Here is a 22,404-nt window from a genome sequence, read left to right as displayed (position 1 = left end):
TTTTGTTAGTATGAGCAGAGAAACTGGAGCAGCATTGGCTCTGTACAACACTGCTTAGCAAAAACTGTAGACACAGGGATATTATCAACATTATTTTTCTTGTAAAATGAAAACATAGAATCACTCCAGACACCCATAAGAAAACAATTGCATGCCAGCTAAAATGAAGACCCTGTATGAAAATCTGTTTGTTAGTTATACTGATTATGCTGCTTGTTTTTCATTCTTCTCAGCCCTCTTGGGATGGTATATTTTCAGTATGAAGTAGATACTTCTTATCAACACAAAACAAATGTCATATTCTGGCAATACTTCCACATAGAACAGGACTTACTACACTTCCTTACTACTGCTTATTACACCTGTTCATTGCCTCTTTGTCTTTTGGGTTTTATCTCCTTCATCACAGCACAACATGAGCACTTTCAGTTCCTTCAAGTGTGCTTGCTGGAAATCTTAATGAGAGGAATGACCCCAAAAGTAGGAAGGGAAGAGGGGAAGAGTTAGAGAGATGGGAGCTGGGCTCAAGGAAAACAAACAGAGCAGTAGCAACAATCAAAGGAGGAAAACTTATTTTACTGTGATATCAGAATGCATTGGAAATGCCCCATTAAAACCCACGTGAAAGAGAATTACATCAAGTAGTTAAGCAACTGGAAATATGAGAGATTAAGATAATCAGACATTCTGTGACTACTCAAGGTTTCACATTTAAGCATTTTTTTCTTCTGGACTTATATAGATTACTTCAAAATACACAGGGAGGGAAGGAAATAGAAGCAGCCTGGTAGACAATAGCAGCTTCTGTTTCTTGAATGAAGAAACACCAAGAAAATCCTTTCTTTATATAGATACCTACACATGTAGAGTTTTCATTAAAACAAATATTTTCTTGTCTGTATTCTCTTTGATGATACTGGACATTCATATTAAAACAAACATGCTTAGTGTAGCTGCTTATTTGACACATGAAGCAGAAAACAAGCAATAGTTCTTAAATTCCATTAATGTCCACTATTATAGAAAACTTAATTTAGATATTTCACTTTGGGACATGGCAAGTAATGTTTAAAGTGAAACAACAGATCCATCCAGCAAGGCTAGAGAATTTTCATCTTTCACATCTCACAGGCAATCTTGATAGTGAAGCAATTAGAACTAAGGTATGAGCATAATTTCAGGGTAAATTATTTCTTCTGAAGAAGTTTCACATTGTCTGCAGAATTTTAGTACAGTAGGCGTCCCTTAACAAAATTCTTCAGGTTTATAAATGTAATATTCCTCTCACATCCATCTTACAGGGACAGAGTTGGAGCACAATTGTTCTGAATATCGTGCTGCTTGCAAAGCTAACGTAACAAAGCTTAACAAACTTGCAAAGACTTAAGTCACTGACAATCTTGTCCCTGTCCATCCATAGTCCTGGTTTCCTTCTTCTGTGGTAATCTCTAATGAAAATAAGTTGAGACAGAAAACAAACAAACAAACAAACAAAAAAACCCCAGAAAATTTTAAAAAAAGAAAAAAGAAAAAAAGAAAAAAAGGAAGAAAAGAATGATTTTTAACTCATTTATCTTTGGAAACATCTGTATTGCTTAAATAGAAGTTAATACCTAATGGCAAAAGAACTGTATTAGATGAATTTCTCATCATTATGGCATTTCAATTAAATTTCTTCTTTAGTATATTAAATACAGACTTCAATCAGCTGCACTAACAGCAGAATATAATTTATCTTTTAATTCTCTTCCTTTCACTACTCATTTTTCTTTTTTTTGTCATTTTTGCCACTTATGCCTAATCTATTCTGCTTTTTTGCCCATATACTTGCCAAGAAGTTGAGGGTTAATAACTAGTTTAAAAAACATCTGGGTTGTTAACAGGACAACCTCCTACTTTCAAGACATCCTCTTTCTCTACCACCCTACCTATGGGAGATTATTTTTCCCAGATCATTTTCTAAGCATATTCACATCCTGCTAAGTTTTCTGTGTCACTGACATTTATTAACCGAATATGGAAATGAGAAATTCACTTGAAACGTAAGAACAGCCAACTGTTTATGGGTACGTGAGAAGCAGGAACCTGTATAATCCTAGCTCTCTAATCTAGTTAATCATCTACCTTTACTGACAAAAAGTGCTTTGAGCATCTCAGTAAGAACCTCGAGCTTTAGTATTGTTCCAACTTAATTCTTTATTCTGTACAGATATAAGAACATATGACAAGTTATCTAGCATGAGATTAAAGCATTCTTGTTATGCTTTCTTACACTGTATCACAGGTTTCCTTCTGAGATTACAAATCTTTCCTTCCCTTATCCAAACTTTAAAAATACATACATTTCTAGAACTCTTAAATTTTAACTACATTTCACTTGTTTGACAAAAATGAGTCATTTAAGAAGCTCAAGTACCTGTTTTTTAGGGTCATATTAATTCCACTGTTATGCTATATAGCATCATACATGATTTTGTTGTTACTAATGTCATTTATAAATAATGATGGGCTTGATTCAATCCTAAAATCTTATACATAGATTTTTGCATTATTTTATTTAAAGTTACAGACATTCAGTGTGACCAGAGTAAGATCTATGGGAGCACCATGGATACCACACAGAGCATGTTAACCTCAAATGTTCCAACTGACAGCAAAAATTGTCCCTTAATCAAATGTAGAAAGGAAGGAAAGAAGGGAAGAAATTCACAAATAGACAATACGTATGGAATCAATGATAAATCATTTAAATGAATTTAACTAGATGTTTGAAATAGTTGTACATTTTACTCATAAACACTCTATAAGGCTTATGTGGAAGAAAAACACATTTCAGCATCTTATGCTAACTGCTAACTTATGCAGGTTTATACTTTGGGGTAATTAGTCTAGAATGTGATTATCAAAAGAATACATTATCTCTTTTAATAATTCCAGCATATTCCCAAATAATTAATTATTTTCCTTTTTTTTTTTTTTTTTTTTTTTTTCTTCCCCCCTTTCTTCTGATCTTTTTGCTTTCTATGTAATTACTTTCAGTCTGGTGAATGTTAACAGGTACTTCTATGATCTACTGTTTGTCCCAGAAAATGGAACAGAAGAAGATCTCTGAAAGCAAGATTGACATATGTAAGGGCAGACATCTTGAGCCATGTGATGATAATGATGAGTTCTCAATTTCTCCTTCAATCCCCAGGATGCTAGTGGAGAGGTATAAGAGGCTAAAGCTCTGGCATACCCTACCTACTCACAGTACAATGCCCAGGCAGCTTCTGTGGAAGAACTAAGAAGGCAGATTGTTTTACATGAAGTTAGACCAATCCACAATGGGGTGGGATATATCCTCACTCTTAGACCCTGTGAACAAGCTCTCTCCATCTATCTTCTGCCATCACCATAATTGGCCCTGCATGGAGGAGAGATAAAGAGATAAACTAGAAGGAAATTAAACCTGTCATCAGCACAGAATTATTTTCTGCTGGTTTAGCTTGTTGGAATAACTCAACTGGATGGCACAAGCTGCCGAAAAAATTAGGAAAGCACAGCTCCCTGCAAGGTCAGCCAACCCTTCCTGCAGCTGGTGTATGAACCTGCATTTCAAGGAAGCAGAAAACTACAGTACATGCAGGACTGGCTTATTCTTGTAAGATTTCACTTGTGCAGCAGTGCTGCCAGCACATCTCAGTGCAGTCTTTCTGACCTATCTATCCATGCCTTCCCAAACCGTATCACAGGCAGTCTCACTATCACTCCCCTTCACCTAGTCTAGCTACAGTTTCAAATCCCCCTCATCTTGATCTGGAGAATTTAAAAGGTAACATAAATAAAGAAAAACAAAGAAAAAAGTGGGGCATTAACAATGCCTCCTTTTTTTTTCTCTCTTATGTTTTCTATTAAAAATGACCATATAAATAAAAGATATTGTTTTCTGGAGTGTTAGGTCTGACATTAAAACCGTGTTTGTAAGAAATCATGAAAATCTCTTTCAAATCTCTTTCAGCTAACAAAAAATGTTAATGATAAGCTATTTGAAATGCTCTCATAGTAACACCTAGTAACAAATCACACGTGTCTATCACATAAATTCTAATAAATATAAAATGATTCATGATCATAACAGTCTGTGTTTTTTTTCCTGACGTAACTTAGGACTTCATGTGACAATGAATTTGAGCAAGCTATTATCAGTTTCAAAATAATACTTAGATATTTTTTATACAGGGAAAGTAAATGTATCAAGGAAGAATTACAAAGCCCAGATCTGTGTGCACTCAGAAGCAAGGGAAAAATCTGCATCATTGCCATTCATACCTCTGATCAGTTTCAAGTCACTGCAGACTGACAATGACAGCACATATCATAGTGAATGACAGTGATATGGAAATGGTGAGAGGCAAAGCAGTCTGTTAAGGGAATTTTTTTTCCTCACAGTACTAATTTTACATTTATTTGTATTTTTATGTGAATTGGCACCTCACTTCTTTTCTGATATCTTTTGCGTCACATAAAAACAAAACAAAACACAAATGAAAAAGAAAGCAAAAAAACCAACACAAACAAAACCAAACAAAAACCAACCAGGAGTGAAAAAAAACAAATATGGGAGTGAAGGAAAAGTACAGCTTTCTGCAATGACATTTGAAGAGCAACACAGCATAGAACAAAATGCTAGGAATTAATTTATGTTGAGATTTGGTGTTCTTCCAGAGACTTTTCCCCGTTAAATCCTCTCAACGGTGTGTTAATGAGCTCAGTGTTGTTGGTTTTGTGAAGTATCATTTAAATTCCCTCAAGGAGTTCAACACAGACAACACAGACAAGTTTTTCCATCCCATCTGTATCAGTAGAGTGCTTGCTGTATCGCTTATAAAATTGTAAATATAAAATTATAAATGTGGTTAGTAAAAATAGAGACCTCAGAAGAAAAACTGATGTCCATCTTATTCCCCCATCAACAAGTTGATGAACGTGCGGTAAGTTACTTAAGAGATTTAGGACCAGAGAGAACCACAGAAAGAGAAGCATAGTAGTTCAGGCACTGAAGTAATAGCAAGGGAGTTTAGAAATGCCAGCTCTCAAAACTATTTCTAAGCTTGTTTTCTTATGAAATTAGTGCAGTAAGAATTTAAATTCAGACACTGACTATGTTACTACATCCTGTCCAGACATTCTAATTACCAGGGCAGAAAGTCAAGGAGAAACCACACACATCTTCTATTACTGACAAATTCTGTGCTAAGCACCAAGTGCTAAATTTTGCTTTCATTCACACTGAAGCTGCAGTTTAGCGGTTAGGTATATACCCTATAACGACTTGGTACTGAGCCCCTCATATCAAGAGTAGCACTAAGCCCATGACAGGACTTGAAGTGTATGGGCTACCCTGGTTGATACTGTAGATCTGTTAGATGTTTCCATTTAGATACTGAAAATGAAATATCTAGGCCCTGCTTGATTCCTTAGTAATAGAATCAAGATCATGGCATATATGAAAGCTGTGAGAAAAACTATTATTCACCTTGACAAAGAGGACAATATTATCTCTGTAAACTTTCTAAAAGAAAATAATGTTGTGTAAATACTGGGTAATAAACTTTACAGATATAAATTTAAGAAGGATATGCTCTCATTTGGAAATCAGACAGGTGAATAAATCTGTTGACTTTAATTTTGTACCTTTTTTGTCATTCATATCATGCTTTAAACCATAGGCATGGTTCATAGATCAGACATGCTTTGGACGAGGAAAAGAGAAAAAGAGCAAAGGTTTAATATCGAGAGTTCTCTCTTCTTGAAAATTCACATCATAGTGATTTAATCCTTTTCCCAAGGCAGTGTGAATATATCTCTATTGCTAAGGATACCACTAAACTTCATGTAGTTTTTCACCACTTCTCTCCTTTGACAAACACAGAATCCTGTTTTGTCTTAGGGAAAGAAATAAAAAGATTAATGTCAGTTAGATTTCTTTAATAATCGCAGCCTCTAAGAAAGCAGACAGTAACAGCAGTGTTCAGGTAGTGGGCTTGGCTAAAGTAGGATGAAAAATGAAGTATGGTCATCCGTCAATTGAGTTGTCAAAACTCAATCCTTTCCATGTTAAGATAAAGATTTGCAATAGTGGATATGATGACACAGAAGAAAATGTAAAAGTCTGCATTGCCTGCAGGCCAACTGAAGTGTAGTCGTCATGTTGGCACTCCATCAAGTAACCAAGCTGGGTTGTTTTATGCACCTGTACAGGGAACTCTAGAGACCGAGTCCAACCACCCTGCAGAGCAGGCTGCCTGCAGCAGGCTGTACTTGTAGGAAACCTCGTCTGGTTTCTTCATGCTCGTGAGGTAAGTTTTCTATCTTACCCAGAGTATGATTCATGAACCTCACACTTGTTAACAGTACAGAATGCAAGGAGATTCCTGCTGATTTTGGGAATTCATCTGGGAGCATTCATTTGTACTGTCTCATTATGGGTTGCTGTCTAGGTAAGTGTAACATCAGTTGCTAGCTCTTGGCTTCATCCACTGTAGTAAATTTGCTGGACGGGCAGACTGAGAGGTTGTTTAAACTGTGCTTTCTGGAAAGTACTCAAAAACCAACTCCCTTGTGAAAAGCAACAGCAGCTATCCATTCAGAAGTGATACGCTGGTCTGAATGCTGCACATTTATCCCATTATTTGCAGTTCAAGGGAGGAAGACAATATCTCAGCTTAACAATGTTGGTGATATAAAACTGAACCAGTAGATTATCACATGTAAAATGCCTACATGAAGAACTGGAAATCCTCCTCATATAGTTTCGGTTTCAGGACAAATTGGAAAGGAGCAGTTGTAATCCTCTAGGATTCTACAGCAGTTATCCAGTGTCTAAGATAGGATACTGAATAGCTAGACCTTGCCTATAACCCCTCAAGTCATAGTGTGGTTGGCACAAGTGTTTTTATCTACCATGTGCAGTAGGGCATTTTTAGAAGCTGAGAATCAGAATAATCCTCTCTTATAGAAATGTCAGAATGTAAACCAACAGTAACAATAACATGTATTTTGTGTCAAATCACTTTGAGTTTCAGTGAGTTTTGTATTTGTTCTTTTATATTATCAGTGAAATGTGACGTATCACTTCACTGGAGCCCAACATGTTAAATTTCTCTTCTTGTGTTGTCACATCCTTTCCCTCGCTGAGTTTTAAAATATATATGCTCTGTTACTCCTACAGTACACTTTCTGCAAAGCCATCAGCTGACACACTGCACACTGGACTCACAAGAGAGATGAGATTGGAAGGTAGTCACTCAGGTGGAAGTGATATTTCAGTGACAAATCCCATATCATGATTTGGAATTATGTGATTTCACCAGTCATTGCTTCTGTCAGTCAGGGCAAGATATCTGGCTTCTCAACTATATATTTAAGGGAAAACTGTTGTGAAATACAGTTTTCGAGCAGAGAGCAAATATAGAAAATAAGTCATGTCAGTCCTGTGTCTGTCACAGTTATTGCTTTGTCTTTTTGTGATGCTGCTTAGGCAGCTGGGATGTTCCTTTGCCACAGAGGAATGTATTTTCACAGTATTTAGAAACTTATTAACTGAAACAGTCAGTTATTAAAAAAAAAAAAAAAAGGCTGAAAGAATAGAAAATGAAATTGTATGCTACATATAAGAGCAGAGGTATTCATGACCAATGACAATACTTATTTATTTCAGAACTGAGGAATGTAGACACTAAGTTCAGCAGCTTATCATAAATGCGGCTGAGCTGTAAATGTCCTATGTAATATCTAAGCCACATCATCCAGTTGGACAAAACTGATTTTAAAATTGAAGAAAATGGTCATAAACTGCTGTTTCATAATCTGTCAATGAGAACTGACAGTGCGGTATTAAGAAGGGAAGGGGAGCTAGAAGACTTCCAGCTCTGCGGAAGAAAGCAGATAACTATTATACATGGACCTAGTTTACAACCTGTTTTTCAGTCATGTGTAACTCCATGTGAAAAATGTTGAGAAAGAAGTGAAAGTATTCACTAGTATGACACTTTTCTCCTCAAAACATAATGTGCTGAAAGGATGTATATATCTACAAGCATGCAACTAGAAATGGTAGTCTGTTGGCTATTGCACATCAGTCTCTTTTCATTCTTCATTCACTGAAGACCTTCTCCAGCTTAACTACTAGAGACAACACTTGTCATTCTCAGCATTTTACTGATGTGTTTGATCTTCTTTAACAAGAAGTGAATGTTTGGGTGTTTTATGGTCAGGTTTTGTCTGAATTCTCCAGCATGAAAGACATAGCACAAATACAGAGCGCAAGTAAGGCTATAAAGAAAACACAAATGTCTCTGCAAATTTCCCTCTTGCACACTATTTTATTCATATATTAAGAACAGAGATTGCAAAGTTGACAGTTCGTCCATTTTGATGATTCTGTGTTCTGTCCTGTTGTTCTGCTGCCTGATGAGAAACATGAAAACTTCATGAAGAATGGAGGTTAAGTTTAATTTATTTCACAGATGTTTGCTTTATTAGACCAATCCTTTTTCTAATGTCCCAAGATTTATCAATACCACTTAAGTGATGTTTCCAAAGAATAGCATATGCCTTTTATTTTGAATAATGTTTTGTGAGGAATTCCAGTCAGCTTTTCCTTTTCATTCTGTTTAATTACAAGTTTTTTTTTAATTGAAAAAGTGTGTCAGACTGCAGTTGAATTTGCACATCATTTTCACAATAGCCTTCTCACTTAAGCTTTCAGGCCAAGCTGTCGGGAAAAAAGCAGACAATCAGTCGATCAAAAAAGCATAAAGCACCCTCAGGCTTTAATTTGAATGAAAGGACCTATGCAAATGGAAAAAAGTAAGTTTTTTATTTTTTTATTAAGTATGGTTTTGTTTGTTTGCTTTTGTTTGAGGATAGTTTTTTCCCTAGAAACTAAGCATTGTTGTTGGATAGGAGGTTTTTAAAGGAATATGTGATCCTTTCTTTTTCAGCGTAGAGCAGTATGTTGCCCAGGTTACACTGAACAGGTTGCGCAGAGAGGTGGTGAAAGCCCTATCCTTGGAGACAGGAAGGGTCAGACAGGATCAGGCTTTAAGCCTCTGACTGAGCTGTAGATGTTCCTGTTAACTGCAGAGGAGTTGGACTGGATGACCTTTAATGGTGCCTTCCAACTCAAAATGATTGTATGATTCATTGTCATTGGACAAAACAGCTAAAAATCATCACATATCCTGGACTACTGTCATAATCTGTTTCTCCAGTACATGTCAAGCAGCAGTCACTGAATATTGATCAGTGGTGGTAGAATTTTAAGGTACAAAATTAACGTTCATTGCAATTTAGATCTTAATCAAAAGAAAATCAAGCAGAAGAATCTATGGATTTTGCATTGTTTGCTAAAAGTAAATTCCAATTTAGACCCAGCATATATGTATTTTAATGGTTATAATACAGTAAAAAAAACCTCACAAAACAGGTTTTCTGGTGAACCTCTATTGTAACTATAGGTAACCAATTCATGCCCTGTGGGAATTAAAAATTATCCACGTGGTCAGCAGGGCAAGGGAGGTGATCTTGTCCTTTTAGTCTTTGCTGGCAAGACCTGACCTGGTATGGAGTCCTTAGTACAGGAGAGATTTAAATGTGTTGGAGTGTGTCCAGCGGAAGGTCACAAACATGAACCAAGGGATGGAAAACCTCTCCTGCAGGGAAAGGCTGAAAGCTAATGCTGTTCAGCCCCATTTACTATTATTTGTTACAGCTGATATGAAACCACAGATTGGGGCTGTCTCCAAGTGATACTCAGATTTAAAAAGCTCTCTCTCTATAAGGAGAGAAAAAATGACATGATAACTGCATGTCATATATTGATATATATGCGCATATGTTTATACATTATTCTCATATTATGTTTGTAAGATAATTACAATATGACAAACAGTTTATTTATAGTTTACAGTGATACAGTGGAAATATTGCAAAAACTTACCTTTTCATGTTTGAAACATAAAAAGGGACCATGAGCTTCAAAAAAACAATGTGGACTTCTGGGCTATAACTATATAGCCCTATAACTATAGATATATAGTTATATATATAGATCTGTAGTTATATATATATATATATAACTTTCTGACTATGGAAAGTTATATATATATATATATATAACTTTCTGACTATGGAAAGTTCAGGATCCACTCCACATCAGAATACCTTTCTTATAAGGTGGTAGATAAGAAGTGGCAGATAAGAAAATTATTTTTCCCTCACTGTTTTCGCAAGGATGTGATGAGATATATTTGCAAAGAGAAAAACAGTGTCTAAGACAAATGAAGGAAAAAATAGAAATATATGTGAATTTGTTAAAGAAGATAACTGCAGACTATTTGATCAGTTTTACTCTTAAGGTGAAAATGTGGCAAAGGAGATTAGATATAAAAGGAAATAGATCTTGTAGAACTTGAGGATTAATAGCTAGGATTTTTATCAGCCAGGAGAAAACACAGAAGTTTCAAAATGCCATAAAAAATATAATATCTGTAGCCCCATCTACTGACAGCCCTGAGAATGTTTCTTAGCAGTAAGCCATAACCAAATACAGCTCAGATAAAAGTGAGAGAAATGTGGCATTTTGTCCCTAATGTGTTACTAACATCAGTGGTGCCATTTACCCCTTTATTACTTACATGGAGGATTCACTGATACATGAGATTCTGCAAATGGGGAGAAGAAGCCAGTTGTGCTAGTACTGAATGCAGATGAAACATTCTGACACAGAAGAGGAAAACAAAAGCTAAAACACAGAGTTGTAACTGCCTTTCCACATCACTCCTTATATCAGGGAAGGTGGAAAAAGAAAGCATGCTTGAGAACCAACAGAGATGTGTTACTGAATTGGAAAGCGAGCTAAAACAGATCACTGAGACCAGTGGCAGCAGCAAAAGTCTACTTGCAGGTTTCCTCTCTTCAGCTAGATTGAAAGGGTCTCTGTGATGACAGAATAGGACAGAGATTGTAAAAAGTAAAGTAAATCTAAAGTAAACTAGATTTTGAAACCAGTGACTAGAAATCTTAGAACACTGGGCAATAAAAAGGAGAAGACAGAGAAATGAATAGGATTGCAGTTATGTAGCAGTCAGTCTTAATTCTATGTATACTACTTTTGGTAGTATTCATGATTCTGTGCCACTTTGAGCATGTCGCAGATTATCTGACTTTGAGAGGGTCTATTCAGTGCATTATAGAATCAACATCCTTATTCCAGAATCCCATGGGAGATTGCAGCACTTCATCTTCTTGCTCACTAAAAAAAAGAGACTGAGTAATTTATCCCAAAATAATATCTAGTCTAATGCTTACAGTCCTACCTGAGCGGGCATAGATATGGGATAAATACGGGTCTTCCACACAGTGACCAGGTCTCTTAATCCATAGGAGAAGTTAACATTCCTCCTTGATTTATTTTCAGACTAATATCTAAATATGGACCACTCTATTTTGTTTTGCATTTGTTAAAATTTTCTTGCTATATTGTATTGTTTGGAGAATTACTGAAAATTTCCCTTGCATTGCAGAGCACTTCTTAACTACAGTTGTGTTCTTTTTTTTCTGCACGAGAGACTAGAAACTTAATTGTGACAGCTTAGAAAGTAATGAACTTCTCTACGCCCCCCAGTTTTTGGTTTGCATTCACAGATCCATCCGTATAAACTGTCCCAGAGATCATATGAGTTATTAAATATTGTCTGCATACATAAGATGGTTTGGATGTTAAGTGAGTCTGGATGGGGGCATGCACTCTATGTCCTTTCACCTTGCTGCTGAGAAGTGCTATGCGCAAATCGAGTCCCTTTGTTCTCTTCCTTGCTTGAAGCAGGTCTGCATACAAATTGAAAAGAAAAAGGCTTGATTATGTGTGAAACTCGTTCATGTACTGTAATGAATGACATTCAAAATTACTCTGATATACTTTCTTCCTTTGAGAAAATTTAACATTTTAAAATAGGTATATCAAAGTGACTAGGGCAATGGTGAGAAAGAAAATGAGATGGTGTTTGAGGGAAAGTGTAAAGTAAAATGCCATTCCCTAGATGTAGAAGCTATTTAGAAACGTAACTTTAAATAAAATCAGAAGGCATTAACAGGTCATGTGTGGAAAGAAGCCAGAAGGTCAGGAGAAGTAATAACCAAACACATACATAATGATTCCTAGTTCTAAGATCACAAAGAATATGAGAATTACTCATGTTCTCAAGAGAATTAGTGAAAGTACAGAGAACGATCAGTACAAAGAATGCTTACAGTGATTCCCGTGGATAAAAGTCACACTGCAAGTAAATGATATGGGCTTTAAAGCAAAGTATGTATATCATAGTATATATCATTTATGAACTGTCAAAATGATGGCATAACCCTTAATCCTATAAAATCCTTATAATTAAAATATATATTATTTTAAATTTTGGTTTCTAGTGATATTTTTAGAGTTTCCAGGACAAAAGACTATCTTTTTTTCCCTTTGTTTCATCAAGGAAATCCCCAAGCCTTTATATATTTTTAGGAGTTGGAGTATAAAATAATAAGTGGATGGTTAGCTGAATACATAGAAGGTCAGATATCACTAAACACAATCACTGAGATCTTGGCAATTAGACAGCCAGTGAATTTAACATTTTTTTTAATACAGTACTGCAATGTTTTGCACGTTGTTGGAAATAAATGTCCTGTTATCCATAAATTACCTGTATTAAATAAATAAAATAAATAAATAAAAATGGGATTTTCTAAAGTATAGTGGAGGTTACTCCAGCATGCAAAAAGTGAAATTTTCCTTCACAGGGACAAGCTACTACGAAAAGCATTCAAGGTCTTAATAAATAAATACATCACCTACAACCTTTATGTCATTTTTGTTTTTCATCATTAGCTGTGCATTTTTGCTAAGGATAAATGAGAGCCTGTATGCTCTGCCTGTAAGCATCGGTATGGCCATGCAGATCATGGCTGATCTTTCATGTTGCTGTTACCACTGATGAAACACACCATCTACCACCTCACTCTGCCTTGCTGTTGCCCTGGGCCAGCTATTTTCCACCTTGCTGTTAAAAACATGCTCTGACTAACTTTATAAAACAAAGGTATGTTTGACTAGAGTGCTAGGAGGGAGGATATTATTGCTAACTTCTGGGACCAGACAACAGGCTGGTCTCTTTCCCCCCATCCCCCCACACCCCCCACACACAGGAATTACTGTACGGTAAGACTCATACAATTGGTTATGCCAACAGCTTTCCTAGGAAACTTAGAACTCTCCATAGAGTTGTTGCATGATTTAATGCAGTTGTGGTCATCCATATTATTAATGCTCTTGGTTAACCTCACGGGCTTTGCAGGCAGTGCATTTATCACCAGAAATCCCGAATGTTCTGTATTCCCGTTGCTTTAGTAAACGACACTATTGAGTAATCTAGCTGCAAGAGCTCTCAGTGACTGCAGCCAAATACCTTAAGGGCAGTTGTGAATGCTCATTCAAACACAACTAGATGAACTGTACAATGCACTTGTGAATCCTTTATCATGATAGTTAGTATATTGAATGTGACTGGACTTATGACACCAAACTGGGCATCACTCAGAATCTACACTCAGCTACTTTCAGCCCCTCTGGTATCCGAGGACAAGCTTGAATGCAAAGGGATTTTTTTCCTGCTAAACTTCTCTATGCTTTTCATGTGACAAATATATACTGCTTGATTCCATTTTAGCTAGTAAAAATACCTATAACAAAATCATCTGGACTTTCAACTTTTATACCCTTCTAAACAAAGTGTTTTGAAATGTCCTTTAAGGTGTGTGGAGCGAGATAATGGAGATTTCTCATACAGATTCGAATAATTGAATATTCTCATTGCGAGGTGACAAACACACCTACTGCTTATTGCCAAATTCTCTAGATTTTTCTTTTTTTCTGAATATACAGTGACTGTTGGGATTTAATTTTCTCAAACTAAAGTATGAGCAGATAATAATATATAACCTACAAGATAAATACTGAATGTAAATAATAAGGCATATTTTTAACCCTGTTTTGACAAAAAAAAAAAGTAATGAAATATTACATTTGTTTTAAAAAATAATTACTAAATAATTGTGAAATTCATGATGTCATCATCAACATTTGCATCTGTTTATTCTGATAAGTACCAATTTACTATAGAAGTCTCCAATTTAATACATAGAATTCTGTACTGTTTTGAAAAGTCATATTTTTCCATTTATTTCTTCTTTTTTAAGTTCATGAGATATGAAGGATAGTTAAAATATCAACAACTGAAGCAGGTTGTATTTCTATGAGTACAGTGCATGTCATATTCTTAATGCATATTCAATTTCTTCCCTGCAATATATTTTATTGCTAACATATCTCAATTTAATTTTCAAGTATTAAAGTTTTCTTTTTATAGTTTCCTTCTCTCTTTTCCATAAATACAAATGCCGAAGGGACCACACAAAATGTTAATAGTTGGAATTAATGATGGATACGTTTTCTGTTCTTTATAAAGCAGTAGAGCTGAATTTAAAAACAGAAGACAGTAGGTTTGAGTTTGATAGAAAGTATTGTTTTATTTGAAATAATTTAGTGGGCTACCAAAACATACCTTAATACATTCAGTATTTCAGAATTTGGATTGATCTTGCTCTTGAAAATTACTGTTTGAAAATGCGCTGGATCAGTATTTTTCAGTTAAATAAAACAAACTAATCATTAGAAGGAGGTGAAAAGAGAGGAACATTGTACAGTAGATTATAGACAACATAGTCTGAAGCTTTGTATAAACATCTTTATTTCTGGAAAAAAACCAAACATGCTGCAGCATGAGATGGGTGATGTCCATGCTCTGTTTGCCCACCTTCAGTGGAATGGGTGTGAGTATAGCCTCCAATTACCCCGACAATGCCCTTGCCATATCAGCCACTCTCATGAGAGCTACCTGTTGCTGTAGGGTCGCTCCACTTTCTTGGTGTTTTTAGAAAGTCCTTTCTACCTTGGAATCTGTTGCTCTGTTCTGGCCAGACCAGCTTTCTTGATGACTGATTTATATAAAAATGTATATTAAAATTAAACTACGTAATATGTTATGTAATTAAAAATAAAAATAAACTGTAAATGAAAATGAATGAATGAATGAATGAATGAATGAATGAATGAATGAAGTTAATAATATGAAGTGTAGTAGACCTATGTATATGTATATGTGTATGTATATATATATATATATATATATATATATATATATATATATTTAAGGATGAAAGGATTTGGTTTATGGCTTGAAACTTTTCTGCAATTACTTCATAGTAACTAGTGACAAAAATATGTCCTTGTTTTTTTGGTTCTTCCCTTCCCGTTTATTTTCTTCAATAAAGACATGAAAGTTGTCTTGCAGTATTTCCCAAAAATAGAGTAAACAGGTGGTTTGATCTGTTGTTTATGTTTTGTTTTATTTTTTCCCAGGATGAATCTGTATAACTTTCAGTGGTGAAGATTCAAAGTCCTCTTCATTGGTCCAGTCCTGCACTGTCCTCCAAGCACAGAATTTTGTTCTGGTATACAAATTAACCCTTCCAGCTTGAAATTATTAGCAATAATTCCTTTTAATGTCATCTTCCTCTACTGAGGAATGTGCCTCAAGTATTTGTAATCTGTTCTTAGCCTCAGCTTTGCCAAATTGAATAACCCCTGTTAATTAAATCTTTCTTTGAAGGTGATGTATAGTAAATCACTTTTGAGATTTTCCCCTGGCCCCAGACCAAAGCTGATGTCATCTTCAGTGTCCGCCACTATTCCTAATATGATGCTGTCCATAAAGTCACTGGGAGAGTCTTCCACCTCATCACCCCGATCACTACTGAAAACACTGAGCTGCACAGGTGATGTCCTCATAAATGGCTGCCAACGAGTTTGGGAACAACAGAACTGGTGATTAGAAACATTTGAGCCTAGCAGACAAGCTACATTTCAGCCGACCATCAATCCATTTCACAATTCCCTGATTTCTCAGTTTTCAGATGAGAATGCTGTGGGACATGGGAACAAAAGCCTTTCTAATGGTAATGTATGCCCTCCTGCCTCAATAATCAATCAGTGAAGGCAATCAGATTTGTCAAATATGATGTGCACTTAGTAAAACCTTGCTGAGTGCAATTCCTGATTGCATTCTCGTCCTCTGCATGTCTGAATAAGTATTATAATAAAGTGTAAGCCTGTTGTCTGACTGACAAGCTTATAGCCTCTAGGTGTTCGATTTCTGATTTGATCGCCTGTCACTGCTTTAATTAACTGCTTTCAAACTTATTAATCTAAGCGGAATTCTGACGACAGTGGCATTTATAGAGCAGATTATTAAGAAGATACAAACCAGACAATATATAATGGAAAGGGAGACGAACTGAAGAAAGTATTTGAGATCTACCTGCAAGAGAAGGAGCAACAGACACAAAGCTCTGAGTCATTTGACATAATGGCAGACTGCCAATGGCTGATCAGTTTGCCACTAGCTGTAGCTGATAACTATTGCTTATTCCAGTCGTTATTATTTCTCATTATACCTCCACCAGTTTATCTAACAGAATTAATGAAATCTTTCTTTCTAAAAAATCTAGCAGTTCAGTCTGACCACTAGATAGAAAGCATAAAGCGTTCTGAACAGGGTAAACGCTAGCACCATTATTCCAATGGGTTTTCATAGTAGAGAAAGGTAGAGGCAAACAAAAATGTTTGTAGGGTTGCTCAGTAGGTGATTTTTTTTTATTGCCTTTGGTTATTTGCAAAAGTCCATAATCTCATCATTACTTTTAAGGTTGCTTTTTCTTCTGAGTTCCTCAAACCAGATGCAAGGAATCTCATTTACATTGTAAATTCTGACCGATCATCACAAAGATCAATGTTGCACCTGCAAAATAAATAAATAAATAAATTACAATAATAATAATAAAAGAACAAAATCTTTCAGAAAAAGCAGAATCATTACAAAGGTTTTCTTCAGTCTTATTCCTCTCAAAATGAATTTGTTTTAACACAGAAATACACGCAATCTACATTCTTTAAGCTGTGAACTTACTAAAAACTATTTTGTTGGGATTATAAGTCATAACAGCAGTTTTATGGGACAGAATAATTGGAAGAAATTAATTCATATTAGATAACCAGCAAAACTAGGGTTGGAAGTAGAAGGAATACTTTCTCACTAGCAGAGGAGTAAGGTTTTATAAATATTTTAAGAGAAAGATGGCAGCTCCTTCATATTTGAAGGATATTTAAGAAATATTTGGCTGCTTAGAAATGATCAAAGGAAAGCATCTCCAGGCATTTCTCACATCATGCATGGCTGTCCAGAAGTTATTCATAACAAAAAGAATTTCTAGGCTATTCAGAGAGAATAATATCTCCTAGACACTTATATTATAGAAAAGACCCTGCAAGAATATTTGCTATATGAATCATGAGCGTCAAAATCATGCCAAATGAGACAAAAATAAACACAGTCATAATTGGAAACCCTGACTTTTACATACATTTCAGTGTTTACAGGCCATTATAAGAATAACATGATTCTGAAAAGAAATCCTTGATCATCTTACAGTCATTTATTCCGAAGTCATGCTATAAAAAGTAACTGAGTCAGTGCATTTTGGCATGAGACACCCCATTTCACAGGCTAGGAAAAAAAATCACTGGTCTTTTTAATAATGTTTATCAAAATCATCTGAAAAGGTAGAAAGTTGTCTTGTAGTTAAATCTGTATACAAACAGACTGACTAGAATAACAAATGCATCGAAGATTTAATTAAAATACAGAAAAGATAGGAAAGAATTAAAAGATAGAAAGAATTCATAGGAAAGAAAATTTTTATTTTTTTTCACACATTATCATTGAAACTTGAAGATTTGTTGTTAGCTTTCATGTGAAAAGGAATTATATCATGGTTTGACTACTTGCTCACAGTATTTGTCTGATGTAGCAATAAATGACTTGCCTAGAAGTGAATTTTAGTTAATAGCCTAATTAATCATCATTGCAGTGAGTAAAAAATGAAAAGCAACAGTAATTTTTTTAAAAATTAAATTTTAATTGTTGCTTGAGAAACAAAAAGTCTGGAGTGTGAAGTCACATAGAAATTCAGCTTTTTAGTTTCTCACCACATTAATGGCTCTTTACCTACAATATTTCACAAAGAAAGAGTTACCTGGAAAACTCTTCCCGTGGTTGTTAAGATCTTCAATATTAATTGAGTTCCAAGGTATTTCCAGGTCAAGACTACAGCCATGTCTGTATGGTTTCTGCATGCTTTAAGGGAGTGCTTAGTTTTGGAGTGCAAACTTACCTTGTGGAAACATCATTTGGAGCTAGGAGGTCGTTACTCCTAATTAAATGAAATAAAGAAACACCGGGCTCAGGCTATGATCTCAGCAGATAAAGGGAACATTCACAGCCACTGGAGGTGTTGGCGTAAATCAAGCTTATTATGAGGTTAACTACAGAAAGTATACAAATATTTGAAAGAAATATCTGAAAAATCAGGTGAAATATTGGATTTTGGAAATACTGGATGAGAAATATCAGATATAGAGCTTGAAAACTAAAGAAAAGGGTCCAAAGCAGTCATCACAATAGAATATGTCTCTGTGTAGGAGTAATAAAAAAGGATTTTTGCTATGAAGCTGTATCAGAAATGCTGTGGAAGGCTTTGGAAAGTGGGCTAACTGTGCCTGCTCTGAGTGGCATCAGAGCCAACAGTTTTATCTATGTGTAATTGTGAACAAGTATCTTAGAAGAGTTAAGCCAAGTAAAACATGCCTTTTCATCTTAAGATTTTCTCATTAATAGTCCTTTAAAAATGTATATTATGGATCTCTCTGCAAGAAAGAAGACAATGCAATTGAAAAGATGTGACACTACATAGGTGTATCACTGACTGCACCTTGAATGTTGTTATTCCCATTTCAAAAAACATATAGAAGAATGTGACTAGGTTCAGAGGAGGACTCTAGGGATGATCAAATTTGTAGAGCAACTTTCATATGAAAAATAGCAAATAATCAAAGAAAATTCAGGTCAGAAAGCAGACAACCAAGAATATGACTAGCAAAATTTAACAGGTAACTACTTATCTCTGATACTTCCATTATAAGACAAGAGGACATTAAATTGCACTAGCAAAGAAAAGATTAACAAAGGTATGTAATGCACAGTTCAGCTGTAGAACTTTCTTACAGGAGATCACAGAAGATAAAATTTTACAAGTTCCCAAATGCCTTCCTTCATGCCTTCTGGCACTGGCCACAATTCCTTCATAACTGTAACTCTGATGAAATTTGGTTGTATTGCTGCAACCCTTTTTGCTCACAATCTAGAAAATAGCATTCTTCGTAACACCTATGTTCTATAGTCACTGAGGTTTGCCAAGTCTGTATGTGTAACTATACCATCTATGCGTAATATTTGATTCTAGTTGTCATTTTAGTCAGGAATGGCACATGCTGAGAGGAGCCTTAACTTGCATTACCTATCACTTTTCAAAGATCAAAAGAAATATTTTCTACTGACTTTGGTTGCAAGCTTCTCTTGACTTTCTATTGACTTGTTTCAAACTGTCCCCACTTTCACATTCATTTCTTAGCGAACATTACTATTACATTTGGATGTGTATTTCTCAGCTCAGTTCCATCGGACACAGGAGCAACCTACTGTTTCCAAGTTGTATTTTGGAATATTTCAAAATGAGGGTAGTATGAGATATCTGCAATCTTTCAGAGGTTCTTGGAAGATCCAGTTTCAAGGGGACAGAAATAAAAGGGAAGGAGGGGGAAAGAGAAGAAAGGAAAAAGGGAAGGAAAGGGAGAACAGTGTTATGAGCTTGCCACTTTTAATATGCCAAATGAGTTATTAATCATGCTACTGTGTGACAGATATAGCCCAGGCCTTCCAGACATTGTCTTCATTGGTGGCTCAGAGTATACCATTTGAATTTCTTATATTGGCTCATTTCCTTAACACTTCTGCCAGTAGCGTTATCCCCTCCTTCACTGGAAAGCATCCTTTCTTCTTTGCACTGTGTAACTCTTTAGACAAATATTAGACAATATCAGAAAACACATTATGAGATTTCCTGATGTAAAATTCTTCACAATCATTTTTTTTTCCATCTTAGAATTGAAAAGGAATTGAAAAAACGCATTTCACAGGCAGAAGGAATGGGTAGTTGTTCTGTTCTTTACTATACAATTTTCTGTGCAGTCTCCCACAGGTTATTTCTAATATTAAAATGAATTTTCAAATAATATCAGAGTATGAAAATTAATAAGAATTCAAAAATAAAATCAAATACAGAGCAGTCTAATAAATTTATCAAATAAGTAGTGTAATGTGAATTAATCCTGCAGTATACAAACTACTCAACACAAAAATTGGTGGAGGAAATCAAGTTGCTGACCTTGTAAATACTTTTTTATTTACTGAATATAAATGCTTTACTGTCCTCTGATGGATGGAATAGAAGGAAACAATTCTATCAGAACATTCCACACATGTAATTTTTGGACTACAAATTTTCAATTGGATCCAGCTGCACAAGTCCTAGAAGGAATGCAGGAAATACAGCATCTTGGAAAACTGGTCTTAGGAAAACATTTTGAATACATAGATACAGTTAGATTCAACTTTGTGCTTTCACATAATAAATGTTAAGTTTTCTTATCCCTCTTTTTCTTTTGCTGTGACTTTCAGAGCAACATTACACTAAAGGAGCAATGCTCTGAGTGATGCTTGATTTCGACATAAGAACTATCACGATTCTGGATTCACTTATAGTGCATTGTCCCACTCATCTAATGGCATTCAAAAAGCTTATTCATTACCCACTCATAATTTATTCAACCGTGCTCAGTCAGAAGTCATGTGTTTAGATCACTATTGGAATTTTGGCTGCGCCCAGTGAGAACTAACACATCTATCTTAGTGAATAGCACAGTTTCTACAAAGCAGATTACACTTTCTTTTGAATTGCTGGTGATAGATAATTCATCGTTGTTAAGGACTAGCAATAAAGATTTATAGTTTAAGCCACACAGTGAAGACAGATTTAATTCTTAAAGTGCCACTATTTTTGGGATAACTAGCATATAGATTCCTGTTAAAACTGATGATTGTGTGAGGACCTTTGTATTTCATATTACCTTAATCTAACCAGAGGCATTCTCAGATCTGGTCATCCCTTTCCCCCCTCACAGGATGTGATAACTGTCTGCAAAGTGTGTGAGGTTAACCAAGAATAATACAGAGCATGTGCAAAGATCTGAGAGAAATGCTGCCTGTCCACAAGAGCACAAAGTTATAAATAAAATTAAAGAGATTACTACATTTGCTGGGGAAACACAACTGAGTGTGTGAATCTTACCTAACTGGAGTGCTTATGCGGGGTAAAGAGGGGATCTGTCCATTGAATGGTTCCAGAGTCAGAGGTGTTCTCCTGACCTGTCTTCAAAGGTATTTTCCCTAACCATCCCACAGTCTTAAACCATGTTCATACTATTTCTTATTCTACAAGTGAAGCTGGAGTGACTCTAGACATTACATACTTTTGTTCTGATTGGTGTAAAGTTTGCTCACGTTGCTTTAAAATGTATAGGTTAAAAAAATTTAGTTTGCATGCTTAGTGAGAGGCTGTCACACCTTGGAGGCTGGTAGCTTTTGGGATGAAGATATATGTTTTGGTATTATATGAGCAAAATACACTAAAGGAATTCTGTAAAAAAAAAAAAAAAAAAAAAGAGAGCCTTCTGGTCCAAGAGAGGTAAGCAGTTTGGCACCAACAGATCCTCATCGCAGCATCACTATTCTGTCTGTACATCAGTTCTGATGTTGTTGTCTCCTAAATCTGCCCAGGGAACTACAATACATCACAGAACTTGGCTGCAGTGTCTCTGCTCTGCTGCACCCTCTGCACCATTTAGTGGCATACAGGCTGCACTCTGCTTCTGTACCCTTGTGAGTGATCTGCACTTTAATTTCCAGTGAACAATGCTATACCTTAAGTAATTACTCTGCAAGCAGAATGTGTACTTTAAATAGTAAGTTCCGTGTGCATAAATCCCCAATTTTTATTTGAAATGTGCCTCTAAGGAACCTCTCTGGCCTTTCTTGTGTGGTTCAGTAACTGTAAAAGTCTACAGCCAGCTTCAGGGCTTCTCCAAAGAGCTTTTATTCAGCCAATGAGGTTGTGGAATGGAGTAGGTGTATTACTGAAATGTAGACAGCAGTGACCCACTTCTCTTTGCTTCACTTTGCTACACCAATTTATTTTAACCAATTGGCACTGGGCGCCTTGATTTTCCCTATGTGGTTACTT

Source organism: Coturnix japonica, chromosome Z (assembly GCF_054131305.1).
Source record: "Coturnix japonica strain WE chromosome Z, WE-NBRP24, whole genome shotgun sequence".
Taxonomy (NCBI): Eukaryota; Metazoa; Chordata; class Aves; order Galliformes; family Phasianidae; genus Coturnix; species Coturnix japonica.
This window is presented reverse-complemented; position numbering follows the sequence as displayed.